Source organism: Bos grunniens, chromosome 8 (assembly GCF_055505025.1).
Source record: "Bos grunniens cultivar Pamir isolate PY7600 chromosome 8, Bosgru_T2T1.0, whole genome shotgun sequence".
In the NCBI taxonomy this organism is placed as follows: Eukaryota; Metazoa; Chordata; class Mammalia; order Artiodactyla; family Bovidae; genus Bos; species Bos grunniens.
In genome coordinates, this window is record NC_141172.1 from 110,309,730 (window position 1) to 110,326,084 (window position 16,355).

The 16,355-nt window shown below is 53.0% G+C and overlaps 1 protein-coding gene across 10 annotated transcripts in view; it reads left to right on the forward strand.

The window, feature by feature from the left end:
• The first annotated feature begins 206 nt into the window (after positions 1–206).
• GSN (gelsolin) overlaps positions 207–16,355 on the forward strand; it is a 62,012-nt gene continuing 45,863 nt past the window's right edge. For 3 of the 10 annotated variants that reach the window (XM_086414025.1, XM_086414026.1, XM_086414032.1), the window contains exons 1-2: positions 207–254; positions 13,419–13,506. The gene's annotated coding sequence lies outside the window, so the exon portion shown is untranslated. Of the gene's footprint in view, positions 838–6,937; positions 7,118–11,650; positions 12,394–13,418; positions 13,507–16,355 lie in introns of those variants that run through there. The other 7 variants (XM_086414028.1, XM_086414031.1, XM_086414030.1 and 4 more) reach the window with 5 other exon arrangements.

Genomic DNA, 16,355 nt, shown 5'->3' on the forward strand with positions numbered 1-16,355 from the left:
AGCAGGTAGCTCGATCCTTTCCTTAGGCAAAGGGCACACCAGGCGGGTCCGGAGCCAGAGTCGCCGCGCTCCCGGCCGCCTGTGGGCGGGGCCGGCGCTCCTCCCCCGCGCCGCCCGGCGGCCCCGCCCCGAGGGCGGCCCCCGCCCGCGCCCTGCCCGCCCCGCCCGCGCCCTGCCCGCCCCAGCCCCGCCGCCCGCAGCCAGCTGAGCACAGCTGGACCCAGCAGCAGCCGTCGCCAGCGCCGCAGCCGCAGGTAGGCGAGGGGAGCGACCACGACCCCGGGACGCCCGGGGATCCCGGGCTTCTGGGTCCTTTCTCCCTCCGCGCGCGGGCCGAGCTCGCCCGCGCCTGGAGCTCGGCCCAGCAGCCGGGGCATCGCGGAAAAAGGGTCCCCCTTCCCCCCACCTTGCGGGTCTTCCGGGGGTCGGGGAGAGTTGGGGGGCTCGGGTGGGGAGTGAGGGGATTCAGGCCTCCACCCACAGGCCCCGTGGTGCACTCGAGCTGACTTTGACCCACTTAGCGCCGGTGGGGTGCGTGGGCCCGGGGTCAGCCCCGCACTCGCCCGTAGGTGGTCTCGGGCTTGCAGAGGTCTGGGCGGCGACTCCGCCGGGGAGTCTGCCTCGCGCATCTCCAGGAGTAATGCCTTTGCCTGCGCTCCCCTGGAGATGAGGAGCCCCCACCCCCACCTCCTTCCTCTTTCTGGGCCCAGCACTATTAGGAAGTTCTTCCTCTTACTGGTCTGGGATCGGCTTGCCGCTGCTACCTGTCGGCGCTGTCCGTCCCTCCGCCCTGCAGAGCACGGGCCCTTCCCTGACTCACACGGAAACTTCTTTGAGGTGAGGACAGGGATTGGAACCAGACTTTCTCCCTGGGGCCCCCATCTCTGCTTGGGTCCACACGCCTCAGAATCTGATAACTGCGTGTCCCCTGGCCCGGCGCAGCCTGGCTGCTCTCCGCAGTGGCCGAAAGCAAGGCCCCGGGCCGAGGAGGCTGGCGGGGCTGCAGGGAGCTTCGGCCTCAGACACCCAGACATCCGCCCTTTATTCCGCCCTCACATCTAACTCAAAACAGGGAGGACAGCTTTATGACACCCAGAACTCAGGAGAGCAGGGGACAATCAGGGTGCCCTGTGGGTGACTGCTTTTCGGCTTTTCCTGGAAGCCGGGGCCTCTGGGGACTTTTCTGAGGCTAACCCTGCGGGTCCTGCTCTCCCAGGACCGTGTTTCTGACCAGAGCCCTATGAACTCTTGCTGCACTGCGCTTTACAGTAACCACAGCTTGATGGAATCTCACCAGCCTGGTTCCACAGTTGAGAAAGCTGCAGGGCCCTGAGAGCTGGTGAGCGGCTGATACACAGTGAGGAAGGGGCCGGCCTGGGACTCAGTGCCATTCGCACTTGGCTGACTTCTAGCTCCTGGGGCTTTAGACTCTTCTTGAGCCTCGAGTTCCATTCACTAAGAAACTGAGCACTACACACACACACACACACACACACACACTCTCCTCCAAGACATACTCACACTCTGGAGTGCTGGTTGGCGTTTCTTGGGGATGTTAATTAAGGGGAAGAGGCCTGGAATGGAGGAGGAAAGTTGGGAGGGGGAACGGCAGCTTCCAGTTCCCCTGAAACTCCATTTTCCTTTTTGAGGCCTCACTATTTATAAATGCCAGGGAAATCATAAACAGCCCGGGGAGCTTGAATTGGCACCCGGGTGAGTTTCGCAGCAAAAAAAGTTACCGTGTGAATCAGGGAAAGGAACTTTACTCCAGAATTTTCCATAGTCTTTTTTATTGGGGACTGACATCAATTTGGAAAAGCAGGCATCTCCCAGGAGGGGTTTCCTTCCTTCCCTTCTTCCTTGATTCAGCACTCTTCAGGGCCTGTGTTCAGTGTCTTGCCCTGCGAGGGCCCAAGAGCCTTGAGGAAGGCAAAGATATTTGTCCTCAAGATGCGTCTCATCTATAGTGTTCAGAACAAAGTTGCAATACTGAGAATTAACTTCAGCCTATAAAGGGGTGACTAAGTCTGTTTGGGCCACCCAGACCTCAGAAATGAGTAAAAGTTTCCCAGGAGATAAGGCGATGGGCAGTAAGACATGCTGAGAAGCAGGCACAGCTCGTGCAAAGGCACTGAGGCTTTCTGAGCAGTCCACAAGGCGAGGATGCAGACGAGGGAAAGGTGGAGTGGCGGGAGTTGAGACTGTAAATCAAGAGGGAAAGGAAAAGGAAAGGAAAGTGAAGTCGCTCAGTCGTGTCCGACTCTTTGAGACCCCATGGACTGTGTAGCCTACCAGGCTCCTCTGTCCATGGGATTTTCCAGGCAATAGTACTGGAGTGGATTGCCATTTCCTTCTCCAGAGGATCTTCCCGACCCAGTGATGGAACCCAGGTCTCCCGCATTGTAGACAGATGCTTTACCATCTGAGCCACCAGGGAAGACCATAATCAAGAGGGAGCTAGATCGTAAACTAAGGGCTTGGACTTTAGCCTGAGGGCAGTGATCAAAACTCTGAGTAATCTGGTGGCTTTGTAGCAGATGCTTTGGAAGGGGCTGCACTGAAAGCTTCCCTGGTGGCTCAGACAGTAAAGCGTCTGCCCGCAATGCCGGAGACCCGTGTTCGAGCCCTGGGTTGGGAAGATCCCCCAGAGAAGGAAATGGCCACCCACTCCAGTACTCTTGAGAGGCTTCTCAGAGCCTGGTAGGCTACAGTCCATAGGGTCGCAAAGAGTCGGACATGACTGAGCGACTTCACTTTACTTTTCACTCAAGATACAGGGATTCCTTAGGAGGCTACTGGATGGTTGAGTGAAAGAGAATACAGGTCTGAACCAGACCAATGGCCATGGGATGGACCAGAGTGGCAGATTCTGGAATCCCAGCTGAAGAACCCATCAGAACTGGCAGCAAATTTTATCTAAAAGCAAGTAGTGGGCTTGTAGCTATTGGACAAGGTTGCCAAGTTATTCTGAGATTTTCAGTATTGAGTTTTACTTTTAAAGCAAAGAAATATTGTTAAAGATTCAAGCCTTGCTGTATGACACAGGGAGGTCAAATCTGGGGCTCTGTGACAACCTGGAGGAGTGGGATGGGGTGGGAGGTGGAAGGGAGGTTCAGGAGGGAGGGGCATGTGAGTACCTGTGGGTGATACATGTTGATGTTTGGCAAAGACAACACAATATTGTAAAGCAGTTATCCTCCAATTGAAAATAAACTCTAAAAAAAAAAAAGATTCAAGCCTAGAGAATAGAGTAAGCCTCATCCCTGTAACCCCTTCTTGCCCCAGAGGTGGCCCTGTGGACAGCTGTGTGTGCAGTTCTGTGGAACTGTCGCAAGCAAGAGCTGAATACTGGATGCCTTCACGCTTCTTAGCCATCCAGTGCCGGAGGGTCACTTCTCCCCACTTCATGTCGGCAGCTTGGGTCTCTGGTGAGAAGCTGTCAGGTCATAGAGATGATTTCTGCATATTCTGTCATCCCTTGCTGGGGCACCGGTCTCTGGTTTTCTTCAAGAGAACTTTACAGCCCATATCTACAGTCTCTGAGCATGGATTAGTTATTAGAGATGGCAGAACTGAGAGAAGTTAGATGCACTGACTTAGGAGTGGAGCTGTAATCTGAGTTATTTTGAGTGACTTTGGGCAAGTCCTGGCTCACGGGGCCTCAGTGTCCTCATCTGTGAAATGGGGAGATGTTGGTCTCCATGATAAAAAGCTACCTTTTAGTAAACCAAGCGCTGGGGCGTTAATTACTTTGTTGGTTCTTCACGATCATGTCTCTGAGTTAGGTCCTGTTATCTGCTTCTGTAGAGGACGTAACTGAGGCTCAGAGAGGCTAAGGAATGTACTTTGGCTTGTGAGGCAGTTAGGTGTCAGTGCTAGGATTCCGGAGGTCTGACTGTAGGGCGGTAGCTCTTAATCACTGCCTTAAATGTTCTACTGGCGAAGCCATCTAGTCCTGACGTTATGAGAACTGCAGGTGGAGTTTTGCTGGGGCTGTGAGGAGGGGTGCTGATCCACATGCATGGCGTGGGGAGTTTAGGCCTGGAGGGGCCTCTCAGGACTGTTTGTTCAGTTCAGTAGCTCAGTCGTGTCCGACTCTTTGCGACCCCATGGACCACAGCATGCCAGGCCTCCCTGTCCATCACCAACTCCCGGAGTCCACCAAACCCATGTCCATCAAGTCAGTGATGCCATCTAACCATCTCATCCTCTGTCGTCCCCTTCTCCTCCTGCCCTCAATCTTTCCCAGCATCAGGGTCTTTTCCAATGAGTCAACTCTTCGCATGAGGTGGCCAAAGTACTGGAGTTTCAGCTTCAGCATCAGTCCTTCCAGTGAACACCCAGGACTGATCTCCTTTAGGACGGACTGGTTGGATGACCCTGCAGTCCAAGGGACTCTCTAAATTCATGCTTTTCTGTACTACCTACAGGACTCAGATTGTAGGTCCATCTTTCCTCCATTTCAGGAAATCCCGGCTCTGAGAGGACAGAGACTTGCCCAGGTTCACTCAGAGAGTTAGCTGGGGGCCCAGCCTCCTTTCACTGCTGGAGCCCCCGCTCAGGAAAGCTTTCTGAGGAAGCCAGGAAGAATGGGCAACATCTCTCTCCCCGGCCCTCCCCTCCCCATGGTTATTTCCTGAGAAAACGCCAGCAGAAGCAGGGAAAACCTGGTCCCAGGAGCTATGTACTTTGTAGGGGAGGGAAAGAAAGAGACCAGTGTTCAGGCAGCTGGGGGATGTTAAGTAAAAATATCTCCTCCCTTTCAACCGAGTGAGCATGTGTCATATTTCAGCCTGATGTGGTTTGCGAGTTTGGAGACCACAGGCAGGCTGGGTTCCTGCTGCTCTCTGGCTTTTCCTCCCCACCCCCAACCCCCTGCTGTTGCTGCCTGCTCTCCCCTGCCCTGCCCAGGACCACATCAGCAATTTAAGGGCAGGGCAGAGAACAGCGGTGGGTGTGATGGGCAAGGCTGGACAGCAGAAGGCCTGGGCTTGAGTCCTGGTTTTGCCATTTGGCAAAATACTGGGTGACTTGAGCTAGTCCGTGCCTTCCGCTGGGCCCGTGTCCCCTGGCGTTAGGCGGGTGGACAGAATAATGTCACGCCCTCCCAGCCCCGGCGGCCTCTGAGCCAGGGGGCTTTGTGCCCACTGCAGGGACATGGGGCCCCCACGTCTCTAAGCATGAAGTGAGCCCACAGCAGTCACCCTTGTTTGAGTGACTTGCACCAGCATCAGCTGGAGATTCGGCTGCTGTTCATAAATTGGGTCTTTGTGAATTCAGTTGGTTGCCCATTTTACAGATACGGCAGTTGAGGCCTAGGATTCATGCATGTATCCCATTCCCTGCTCTACAAGCAGTAAGGGTGAGGACCCCTGTCGGTGGCGTTCTTACTGTGTTCACTTTTCGTCTTTACCATCTTGTTTTATCTTTTTAACAGCTCCACTAGGGAGGAGATATTTACTCAGTTTTACAGATAAGGAAACTGAGGCTCAGCCCAGAGAAATGAAATGCCTTCCTTTCTCTTTTTTGAGCCTCACAGTAGCCCTGAGGTTGTTATGGGCCCCATTTTACAGATGAGGAAGCTGAAGTCTGGAGATGTGAGCGCTCATGCCTGGGGTCCCCAGGGACCACGTAGCCAGATAGGTTCTTTCCCAGGCCCCATCCTGCTGCGTCCTGGTGCCTCACAGGTTCTGTCTGAGGGTGCGTCTCTGCACCTCTTGCACCCAATTTTTGGACTCAGGATTAACAGTTTTCTTCCTTGGCTGTAACGTGTCCCTAAAACGTGCTCTTCCCAAGGGGGACTCCAGGGGCAGTTTGAGCCGTGGAGCTTCTCAGGGAACTGGGATGAAGGTGCCACGCCAGTAGGGGTGGATTTATTTATTCTGCTGAACCGGTTAAGCAAACAGCCTTCTTTCCAACTTCAGCAAGGATATCATTTGATCCCAGTTTATTTGCAAACAAATAATATATATACGGTATATGTAAGCCTTCAGGGTGGGGCTTGGCCCTTAATTTTCCTTCTGTAGTGGCTGTGGCAGGGCTGGGCCCTTGGTGGGTACTCAGTAAATGCTGGTTAATTTTGGAGGAGCGGCAGAGTGTTGTGGGTGGGATACCCACAGGATATGTCTTTTTTTTTCCCCTCCTCCAATGACTTTTTTTCTTTTTTATAAATATAGTAATTATGATAGAAAATGTAGAAAATAAAAATAGTATAAACAATAAGAATGTCCATAATTCTGCCAACACAAGATAATCAGTGTTAACATTTGGGTGCATTTCCTTCCTAATATTTTCAGCACATATTCTTTTACCCCTGACAGAACTGTGGTCATAACACATTTGTAATCTTCTGTTCTGACTTTCTGCATTTTTTTTCCCAAATGTTATAACATAAATATTTTTTCATGTTATTTAGTACTCTAAATTTAATTTTTTAAAGAGTTTTAAAAGTATACTCTAAGTGGATAAATGCATGTTTATCTAAAATCTTTCATTCTAATAGACTGGGGGATTAAAGAAAATAATGAATTTTATTTGTAAAAAAAAGTTTCACATTTTTATTATTAAAATGATGAATGCTGACCTGATTTTTTTGTTATTCTCTATTATTGTATCTATGATGTGAGTGATTCACTTCACATCGTCTGTTATTAGGCATTCAGGCTGCTGATAAACAGTGCTGCAACGAGCATTCTAGTGCATAAATTATTCCTTTCTCATTGTTTTCTAAAAGAGAGCCCAAGAAATGGAGCTGTTGAGTCAAAAATGACAAATTTACAGCTTTTGCTACATTTTGCCAAACTTCCATGCTTGAAAGGTTGTAGCAGTTTGTATTTCCACCAGCCTTTCTTTGGGGAACATCTGAGGCTGGTTATCAAAAGCCTAACTGTGCTGTTAGAAGGCTCAGGGACCATTCTTCTGAAACATTTCTTCATTTAGCAAACACAGGCATAACTCAGAGATACTGAGGTTTCCATTCCGGATCGCCACAGTAAAGTGACTATCACGATAAAGCAAGGCGTACAGAATTCTTGGTTTTCCAGCGCGTGTAAAAGCCGTGTTGACACTACGCTGTCGCCTGTTTAGTGTGCAACAGTGTTCCGTCTCAAAAATCAAGGTACGTACCTTAACTCAAAAACACTGCATTGCTAAAAAACGCTACCCATCATCCGAGCCTTCAGCTAGTCACAGAAGTAACAGCATAGATTACCGATGACCAATCACCATAACAAATACAACAATCATGAAAAAGTTTAAACAGACTATGGCAAGAATTCCCAAAATGTGATGCAGAAACATAGAGTAAGCAAATGCTATTGGAAACATGATGTCACAAGACCATTTGCTCAAAGATTGCCACAAACCTTCAGTTTGTGAAAAATGTAGTCTCGATGAAGCTCAGTAAACTGAAGTGCAATAAATCGAGGTATACCTGTAGATTTGCACAGTTCGGCATCAGCAAGTGCTAAAGATTAAGATCCTGGGCAGAGGAGGCAGGGAGAAGCTGGTTCGCACCGCAGTTTCTGCTTTGCACTTGCCACAGACCTAAGCTGCGGCCCGCTCACCGTGCCGCCTCCATGTTTAGGATGTAAGTACTTGCCTTTGTTTCCAGACTTCAATGTGACGCAGAAGGCCCCTCTCCTGACTGCCTCCTCACCTAGAAACCCTTTCCAGATTCCGACCCTTACAGTTAGACCTCAGAAGCTGCCTGGTCCCACCTCCTCACTTCATGGCCAGGAATACTCAGACCCAGAGAGAGCAAGTGAATTTCCTAAAGCTCAAAGTAAGTTCTCTGATTGCTGCTCCACCACTTGTGAGATTTCAGAAGTACTCATCTAAATGAAAACGATTTCAGTGATCATAAAGCCCAAGGCCTGGGAAGATTAAGGAACTGGGCCGTGGTCAGCCCCCGAGTCTGTCCTGGCAGTGTGGTCCTGGGAAAGTCATTTTCCTTTTTAGCCAGTTTCCCCTACTGTGAATTGAGGACTGTCACCTCTCATCCACCTGGGTTTACTTTTCCACCAGTCGAAGGCTTAATTTCAAGCCTCAGTGGCAGGTCTTGGTCTCTTGAGTGTGCGTCCTGAAGTGGGGTGTTTTTTGAGGTCACTGGTGGCGCTGGTGTTAAAGAATCTGCCTGCCAGTGTAGGAGACATAAGAGACCCAGGTTTGATCCCTGGGTCGGGAAGATCCCTTGGAGGAGGAAATGGAAACCCACTCTAGTATTTTTGCCAGGAGAATACCTTGGACAGAGGAGGCTGGTGGGCTATACAGTCCATGGGGTCACAAAGAGTGCAGGTGTGAGGGCAGAGACTTATTTTTACAACACCAAAAAAGACCTTTGGACCTTTTCTCTCCTCAGGGGAAGGGGTCTGTCAACAGTGTTGCGACTGGACGTAAGAGACGTTTTAGAGCATCTCAAACTTACTGTGCTCCCAAATCACCTGGGAGTTTTGTGAAAATGCAGATTCTGGCTTAGTATGTCTGGAGTGGGGCGTGACACTTCCTTTTTTTTTTTGGCCTTGAAACATGTGGCATCTTCCCTAACCAGGGATGGAACCTGTGCCCCCTACATTGGGAGCACAGAGTTCTAACCACTGAACCACCAGGGAGTCCCCGTCTGCACTTCTAATGCCCTCCCAGCTAACGCAGATGCTGCGGGTCCAGGGACCACAGCTGGCATGCGTGTGCGCACGCGCTCGGTTATACCCAACTCCTCAGGCCCGTGGACTGCGTGCGCGCATGCGCTGTTATTCCCAACTCGGCAATCCCGTGGACTGTAGTCCGCCAGACTCCTGTCAGCGGAATTTTCCAGGCAAGAGTACTGGATCGGGTTGCCATTACCTTCTCTCGGGAATATTCCCGACCCAGAGATCGAACCCATGACTCTTGTGTCTCCTGCATTCACAGGTGGGTTCTCTACCAGCTGAGCCACCAGGGAAGCCTAGTAAGATTCTAAATCCTTTGTTCAAGGCCCAGACTAGAGCCGAGAACTCCTGATATCTTATCCTTGAGGTTCTTTCTACCCATTGTACTTGCTTCTGTCATCTCATAGCACTAAGCGGAACTGTATTTGGTCCGCAGTTATGTTTCTAGAATCTGAACAGCCCTTGAATTTCAGAGCAGGGCAGGGCTCTTCTTTAGGAGAGAGTGACTCAGTAGGATGTCATCTGAAGGGGGAGAAATACAGCTGAAGGGCCTAGTGTTTGGCATAAAACATTTCCACCAGAAGTTTTTATACTTAAGGTTATACGTATTATTCTTTTACAGCTGTAGGCTGCAAACTACAGCCCTGGGGAAGCCCCAGCCTGTTTTTGTATGCCTCCAAGCTAAAAATGGTTTTTACATTTTTAAAATATTGTAAAAAAGAAAATCCGAAACTGAACAAGGAAGAATCTGCAACAGGGTGTGTGGCTGCAAAGTTTAAACTATTTCCTATCTGGCTCTTTTCTCTCTCTTTCTCTCTTTTAAAAATGTTGGTCATGGCATGTGGGATCTTAGTTCCCTGACTCGGGATCGAACCTGTGCCCCCTGCAGTGAGAGTACACAGTCCTAACCACTGGACCCCCCAGAGAAGTCCTAGCACTTCACAGTAAAAGTTTGCTAACCCCTGGTCTAGAGTAACTGGAGCTTTATATTTTTGTCTAGTAAGCAAGAGGCCCAGCTTGAAGTCTGGTGAGACCAAGCTGTCGGGGAGGCGGCCTGACTTGGTGGCAGCTGCTCAGGCACCTTAGCCGTGTGACCCTGAGCACAGCACTTCACCTCTCTGAACTTGTGTTCTTCCTTCACAAGACGGGGACTGTGACAGCTGCCCGCTGAGTTGAGAGGATGAGACACGATGTATGTAAGGAATTTACGCTGGGTAGGTGCCCAATGACAGCTGGTGTCATTTGAACCCTCTGGCGTTGCCTGACAGGGCACACACCCTCACCAAATCTGACTGCAGCAGGAAATGGCAGCCCACTCCAGTGTTCTTGCCTGGAAAGTCTCAGGGACAGAGGAGCCTGGCCGGCTGCAGTCCATAGGGTCGCAGAGAATCAGGTAAGATTGAAGGAACTTCACACACACACACCCCCCAAATCTGAGGGTCCTCTCAGCGATCTGGAAACAGTCTTTTGGAAGAAAAACACCTCTGTTCCCGCTTCTCCTTCACCCCTTCACCCCCGCAGGGCAGAAAGCTCCTTTTTAGCCATCCAAACAGATGGGGTTCGTGATGCTTGTACACCTTCACTAATGGCAAGCTCTCTACCCACTCCTTCCATGGGCGGGCAGCTCTAAGATCTAACCCAGCGAATAGGCTTCACAGGAGCCCCAGGCAAGGATGGTGACTACTGGAAGGAGACACCCCTCTTTAGGGCTCCATGCAGCATGCGGGCCGTGGACCAAAGCTGGTTTACAGACCTTATTTCTAAGTTGTGGCAGCCTTAAGGCCCAAAATGGAAAACAGACCGACTTGGAGTTAGCTGGGGTTAACTATTCTTGCCTGGGAAGTCCCAGGGACAAAGGAGCCTGGCGTCCATGGGGTCGCAGAGTTGGACACGACTTAGCGATTAAGCAATAACAACAGTTCTACACCCAGTGAATCTGAAATTCGACGGCTCCCGGCGTCCAGAGCGCAGGAAACCGTGTAATGCTCTTTTTGCCCATAGGTGGCAGCACCTGCGCCCTTTGCCGTCTCTGAGACCGTGTTTGTGCATGAGTGTTTACGCACGTGTGCACACACGTGAACATGCGTGTGATTTACTAGTTTCTGCCTTCCTTGAATCTTGAGCTGTGGTGGCCCTAGGCTAGACTCTGGGATACAGGGAAGCGGGTCTTAGTCTGACGGGGGAGGCACACTTGGAAACAGAGTGTAACAGTGTGGCAGGGAAACGGGCCGAGGCTCAGAGGAGCTCAGCCTCACGGGGAAGGGGGGGTTAGAGGTGAGTTCTCGGAGGAAACCTGGGCTTGATCATGAGCGGAAGGAGAAAAGAACAGGGATGGAAGAGAGCTCGGGAACAGAGGAGACAGTCTGTGCAAAGATTATAGGCAGATTTAAGGGCCAGTGCAGCTGCCTCTGGCTGGAGCTTGGAGGGGTGTGGGTGGAAGACGGGAACTGGGGAGAGCTGAGGCTCAAGACTGATGAGGGCAGACCATAAAAGGCGCGCATGGTTAAAGGGCCGCTGAGGACGTTGGGTTTTACCTGGGGGCCATCAGGGAGTCATGGCTGAGTCTGCGCAGAGGAGCAACGTGGTCTGGCTTGCTCTGGAGGGGAGGAGGGAGTGGGTGGGAGGACGGGGTGGGAGGAAGTGGGAGGACGGGTAGGAGGCACGGCAGCCTCCCAGGCAAGAGGCTGAGGGGCCTGGACCAACGTGTTGGCAGTCAGGGTGGGGAGCAGTGGGCGCGTTCGGGTAGAACCAGCGGTGTAGGGAGGCGAGAGTGACGGAGCCGGGGTGGCTGAAGAGGATGCCCGGCGTCCGTCCAGACGGGGGATGGTGCTGCTGATGCTGAGATGCGGAACCTTGAGCGTAAAAGAGGTTGCCCTTGGGAACAATTACAGCACCGCCAGAGAGGGTGAGGGTGAGATGTGGAGGTGTGTCGAGAAGGGGGCTGGATTTGAAAGGTTCATCCTCACGGAGTTAACGGAAAGTGGGAACTGCTTAATCATTTGCAGGAGCCCAGCTCTGTGTTGGAGAAGGAAATGGCAACCCACTCCAGTGTTCTTGCCTGGAGAATCCCAGGGATGGCGGAGCCTGGTGGGCTGCGGTCTATGGGGTCGCAGAGTCGGACACGACTGAAGTGACTTGGCAGCAGCAGCTCTGTGTTCATCTACCCCACGGAACTGGGAAGTTTCTATGGAACTCTTTGAAGGGAGCCCACGAAGGTGGCACTTAACTCCAGGTCCCAGGGCCCAAATAAGCCCCCAGCCTCTTTCTGGATCTCTTGCTGTGCACTGGTGCTGCTCATGATGTAGAAAGCCCCAGGGATGTCTGGGCCGTCTACTGTCAGCTAAGAATAGGGTTCACTCGCATCTTAATCCAGGGAGCCTGCAGGGCCCCGCTGCCTTTGGGATCTTGGAGTCTCTCCGCCTGGCTTGGAGAAGCTGGTTTGGGCAGAGCCCTTTTCCAGTTCAGGCAGGAGCCAGTTTGCTCAGCGGCTCCCTGAATGTGGCTGACTGGGAGTCTGGGAGTGACGAAGGGTGAAGACCCCGGGGGTCTCTGAAAGTGTGGGTGCTGAAAGCTTGGGGCTGCACAAACCACTCTGGGTGCGCGTGGGCTGGCCCTGCTTTGGTCACTCAGCGTACACCCACGGGTCCTCCTGTTTGCCAGGTCACGTGCCAGGCCTGGGCTTCAGAGGCAGAGCAACCTCACGGAGCCCATGGTCTCATGGGAGAGAGAGACTCATCAGCATATGATGGTAATACAGTCCTGCAACAGTGGAGCAACGCTAGGCATAGAGGTGGGAATATGGCATGTGAGAGGCTTGGCTCCGCAGTCTGCATAAGTACAGCATGAGAAAGATACACTTTTTAGAAGCAGACTGAGAGTTAAGTGGTAGGGTAAGCACATACATTATTCAGAATCCTTGACATATTTTATCTCATTTGATCTTCGTAAGAGTTCAGACACGATTGAGCGACTTTCACTCATTCACTCACTCACTCAATGACCTCATGGGGTAGGTTCTAACACCTACCCCACAATTCCTGTTTTACAGAGAATGAAACTGAGGCTCAGAAAGGTGACGTAACTTGATTGTTACATGTTAGTTAAATGAAGGGCCCTTTGGTCTAACTTCACGATCTTAAGCCACAGTTCTGAAGCTGACCATAAGCTGAATTCAGTCATACAATGGGGTTACTTTAAATGCTCATGGGATTTTTGGCTGTATTAATAGAGGCATGGCGTCTAGAATGATGGAGGTGAGAGTTCTGCTGCCCTGCCCTGAAGAGAGCTCATCCAAGTGTTTAATTCTGGGTCTTGCGCTGTCGGTGGGGACAGGGTTCATTTAAAGTAGATCACGGAAGCCGGGGGAGGGAAGCAGACACCTTGATCTCAGGAAGAGCTGGAGCAAAAGGGGTAGGAGACTCGAGGGGCCCAGGGTTACCGTCTTCAAGTCTCTGAGGGGCCACTGGGAAACGGGGTGCCAGACCTGCTCCTGGTGAGCCCAGAGGGTAGAGTTAGGCCCAGCGTGTAACGGGGCATGGGCAGAGAGAATTCCAGCACATCCCAGCAACAGTGCTCTTAACCAGCCAGACTCTTGAATAGAAGGTTTGCAGCCTTGGCAGGAAGTGAGGGCCCCACTGCTGGAGGTGTGCGTGCAGGGGCATGTGACCCTGGATGGGGGGTGGTGGGGGCTGGGGAGGAGCTGAAGCATGAAATGGGCTCTGACCAGATGACCTTGAGCCCCTGAGCCTGGGAGTCTTGGCCCTTTCTTTACAGGTGGTGCTGCTAAGCCCCCGAGCCGCGCTTTCACCTTGGTGCCAAGCCCTTCCGACGGAGCCGCCCTCTTCACTCACAGCCCCACAAGGTAGGTAGAGCAGTGCAGCCACCGCTGGGTCCTCCTAAACCCAGCCTGGCTGCCGGGGGGTCTGGATGGGCCTGGGGAAGCAGCCGCTGGGCGCACACATGGTGCAAAGGCAGTCCCTGGGGTTTTTCTAGTAAAGCTCAGAGAGCATTCTGCCCTTGCTTCATTTGCTCCTCAGCCTCCCTAGAGAGGGAGGCCAGGCAAGGGTGATCCCTTGGGGAAGAGGCAAGAAGTGGGCTGGGTGCCAGGACTCCTGGGCCCCCACCCCGGGCTGTGCTGCTCCTGCGCTGGGTGACGGTAGGAAGGTGCTTGCCCTCTCCGGGCTGCTGGTAGCGCCTCGGTTGGAGGGTGGACTCCCACCGAGGGTGGACTCCCATGAGGAGGAGGTGCAGGAATTCTTTGGAAGGGTGAGAAAAGCTGGGGTGCGGCTGCCAAGGCTCCGGGCTTGTTGACCGGAGGAGGAGTGAGAAGTGTGAGTCACAGGGAAGGTGCATGAGTCACACTCACCTGGGCCGGCCGGCAGGGCGGGGCCCACCTGACTATCAGATTCACAGGTGACCCGCTGGAGGAGGTGAAGAGGCAGGGCACGGAATGCAGAGTCCTCTGGCCAGAAGCAGGAGACCTGGCTCAGGTCCCAGTTCAGGCCTCGGTTTCTCTGCCTGTGAAATGGGTGCATTGGTCTCCCCCACCCACCTAACAAGGTTGTCGTGCGGACTGCATCAGCTCACAGATGCCGAAGGGCTTTGTGAGCTGGAAAAAGGGGAAGGATCATCGCTAGGGGGGTAACCCAGCTTCCCGTGTTGAAACAGAGAGAAGTGAGTTTCTGATAGTAACTGTGCGGAAAGACTGGGAAACACTGCTCTGGTGACCTTGACTGCCGAAAGGAGAAGGGGCCGAGAACCTCCAGGGCTTACTCATCCCCGCAGCCCGGCTGGCTTCCAGGCGGTGACGTGACAGGCCGACCACAGTTGGTGCTGTTCCTCTTTCCCCAAGCCCAGATGCAAGGGCCTTCCGATGCTGCGGCCTCAATGCTGGACTCCCACAGAGGGGGAACAGCCGCCTCCCAAGGGCACGAGACGAAGGGGCCTCCCCCAGCTGCCCAGATGGACCGGCAGGGGCCGCCCTGGCTCTGATGCTCTAGAGTCTGAGACTCAGAGCCTTGACAACTCCCAGAGCCCCATGGCCTGAGCGCTGTGTCCCCACAAGGGGTTATATTCTCTGAATGCTTTGGCAAGTGACACAGGAACCATCTTCTGCTTTCCCACTTCTGCAGAAGTGTGCAGCCGCTGTGCGCCTGTCAGCTGAGGGCTCTCTGCATCTTCACCCTGTCCCGCTGTCCCTGTGCTGGGCCCCGCCTCTCGCGCACTCCCCAGTGACCCCTCCGTGTCCACACCTCCTGGTGTTTCCTCAGCTCTCCATGCCCCACCTTGCTGGAGCCCCGGGTGCCTCCCCCTCCTGGAAGCTCGCTCTCCTTTTTGCTTCTGGCAGGCCGCACCGTTCACTTTGTCTCCTACTTCTGCGGCCTCCCTAATTGGGGCCCTGTTTTTTTTTCCTCGAATGTTCAGCAGGAGTCTGACCACTTCCTGTCTGGTAAGACATAGAGGCTCATTCACTCATTGATTTGTTCATGCGTGTGTGCCTTCATTTGACAGGTATTTATTTAGGCCCTGGGCTGGGGGTTGGAGAATCAGCAAAGAATGAGATTTTCCCAACCCTCGTGGGTCTTACCGTCTTGGGTCTTATATAAGTTATTGTTGTTTAGTCGCTAAGTCGTGTCCAACTCTTTGCCACTCCAAGGACTGTAGCCTGCCAGGCTCCTCTGTCCATGGAATTCTTCAGGCCAGAATGCTGGAGTGGATAGCCATTCCCTTCTCCAGGGGATCTTCCCAAACTAGGGATCGAACCCGGGTCTCCTGCATTGGCAGGCGGATTCTTTACCGCTAAGCCCCCAGGGAAGCCCTACGGAATCCATTATACACAGAACAAACTCATCCCTTCTTCGGCTGTGAAGGAAGGGACCGGCGTTAGGAGAGCAGATGGGACTGGGCGGGTGTGATGGGCTCTTGTCTGGACAGATGAAGGAGAAAGATGGAAGGAACAGTGTGAGCGAGGGACAGTGTGAGGGAGAGGAAGGAGCTGGGAACAGAGCACGGCGAAGGGAGAAGGGCCTGGAGACCAGGTGACGCCTCCGTTGTGCAGGCCCTCAGGGGCCTTGGTTAGGGTTTGGAGTTTTATCTAGACCCCTGGGGAGGCACGGAGGTTTTAAAGTAGGGGAGAGTTTTGCCCCAATTTCAGGATTGGAACCCTTGAAAGAGACAGTCGCCAAGTCCCGCCCTGAGGAGCCCCGAGGCTGTAATTTTTGGCTTTTCCACACCGTGGCGTCCTGACACTGCGCCTCAGGATGAGGCTTGGTGTCGGCAGTCCTGGAAATGAGCCCTTTCCAGCATTCTCTGGGCTCCTTGCGTGTTTTCATTGTCGAGCTTCTGCATTGGAGAGCGGAGGTGAATCAAACCTGGGGGCCCTGGGAGATCCAGACTCGTGCTGGTTGTTGCCTGGGGCCCCGGGAGCCTCAGAGGGCTTCCCCGCCGAGTCTAGCGCTCTGCTGAGGGGTTGGCAAGGGAAGCAAAGGAGGCAAGTCCAGGCAAGGAAGGTGCACGTGCGAAAGCTCAGCCCCCTGGGGGTACCTCTGTGTTTGGGAGCTAGTGGGCAGAGTGGCTAAAGAGACTTTGAGTGCAGGGTCCTGACCCTCTGGATGCCAGGAGCCACGGCAGGTCTTGAGCTGAGGAGTTGCTTGAGCAATGAGATGTGAGGTCAGTTGGTGGGATGCAGAGGGGGTTGGAAAGAACGAATGT